The sequence below is a fragment of the Rhagoletis zephyria genome, unplaced genomic scaffold (genome assembly GCF_001687245.7).
Source record: "Rhagoletis zephyria isolate East Lansing unplaced genomic scaffold, Rhagoletis_zephyria_1.1 Rzeph_scaffold_18284, whole genome shotgun sequence".
In the NCBI taxonomy this organism is placed as follows: domain Eukaryota; kingdom Metazoa; phylum Arthropoda; class Insecta; order Diptera; family Tephritidae; genus Rhagoletis; species Rhagoletis zephyria.
The window spans coordinates 8,310-10,107 of NW_016175345.1; the positions used below are offsets into that span (position 1 = coordinate 8,310).

Here is a 1,798-nt window from a genome sequence, read left to right on the forward strand (position 1 = left end):
ATTCCTGTTGCAAACGTTTCAGATTCGGTCAAAATCGGCGCGGCACATTTTCAAAGTAACGAGTTGTCTCTTATAAATTTACCTTCTTTGCTATCTATATCTATATAGATTTTAGGGCCGACATATGACTTTAGGGAGAAGCTTTCTTTAAGGCAAAAATGCAGTCGAAGGCCTGGCAGTGCCTCTCAAGAGGCGCCCACAATTACGAAACAACTTTTAAGATCTTGCTCGGGCTAGGAATCGAACCGAGTCCTACCGGGCGGAAATTCACATTTCTCTTCGCTAGGCCAGGGCATTCAACAGTTCAAAGAGTAGTTCAAAACCAGCCCACCGTAGCAAATGAACTACTCACCACTAGGTGGCGCCCGTAAATATTTGTGATTTATGGCAACACCAGCACATATCAGTGTTGCAGCTTTTTTGGCCGTAAGGGCACAATTTTAATATTTTCGAAAATATTAAGACATTAAAGCGTTTAAGCAAGAAGCTGTATAAAACAACATAGTATTAAAACTTTTGATTTAAAATTATTTCAACATTTTAAATGCTTTTAAAACCAATAAAACTCTTGCAACATACAGTAACTTGGTAACGCCCTATTTGAGGTACTTTAGCAAGGGTACAGCAACACTGTTTTCTGCTGCAAACTTGATTTTGTTGTGCATTTGTACGAACAGATTTGCGGTCGAGTCAATCCGAATTGGAAGTGTAGAACTTTTGTTGTGTTCAGCTAGCAAAGCATTTTATTTAACAAAGTAAAAGTAGGAATAAAACAGTGTTGAATAAATAAATGGTAAATTCTAGCAGCTGAAAAATTGTGCAAAGTGTTAACGAAATTAAACAACAACACCGAAGCTTGCTCTGTATGACGCGTTCGCGGAAATTTTTTGATTGCCTCGATATTTTTTGGTTTTCTCGGATGTCTCTCAGCTTTTATTAGACTTTCATTTTTTCTAATGAAATTGCCACATTCTGTGATTGATTTGTGCAATTTTCAGTGTTAAGATTAAATTTAGAAATCAAGTGTGTAGCGATCGCATTGCAAAAAGCATAATTGCCGTTGCCAAAAAGGAAAAGAAATTGTGCAAGGCAAAACAAGAGAATTGAGCGTTCAATGGGAAAAAAAAGAGCTAGCGAAAGATTAGCTAGCAAAGTGTACATACATACATATATGCATTTACAAACGGGAAATATTTTTCTATTATAAAAATACAGAAATTATTTAATCAAATTTTAATTATCTGGTGAGAGCAAAAAAAGTGAGGCGCGTTTAAAAAGGAGTGTCTGCGTATGTTGCAGGGGAAATGTGTTAACGAACAGCAGCACAAAAACGTAACGAAACAAGAAAGAATAAACGACAAGCAGCAAAAAGAGGTAAGAAACAGAAAAAAAATATGTTGCATAAACTATTGTTAAATGTTTATTAGTAACATACATACATATGCATATTTATGCGAAATCTGGCATAAAAAAGAATACACACATGAAAATCATGTACCGTAAATAAATTAAAGGGGAAAAGTCAATCGCGTCCAAGTAAAAGGGCAATCGGGGTGTAGCCAAACACTGCTGCCTCAGCTGCTGCCGCCATCGTCGCTTGTCAGCATGCTTTGTTGCTGCTGCTGCTGCTGCTGACGATAAATCGAATATCGTACACAAAACAAAATGCAAAGGTGGAACGCACAGTGGGCATAAATCAGTGTTGCCACAGACAAATTTTTTTCCCTACCAAAATTTTCTACCAAAGCTAACCAAAACGTAACAACTTTTTTTTGTTTTTTAGTTGTTAATTTTTTTT

The 1,798-nt window shown here is 36.4% G+C and overlaps 1 long non-coding RNA gene across 1 annotated transcript; it reads left to right on the top strand.

The window, feature by feature from the left end:
- Positions 1-665: 665 nt before the first annotated feature.
- Positions 666-1,373, top strand: LOC108380115 (uncharacterized). The gene is made up of 2 exons (XR_001849535.1): positions 666-793; positions 1,129-1,373. It is a non-coding gene; the product is annotated as an uncharacterized LOC108380115 (long non-coding RNA).
- The last annotated feature ends 425 nt before the right edge of the window (positions 1,374-1,798 follow it).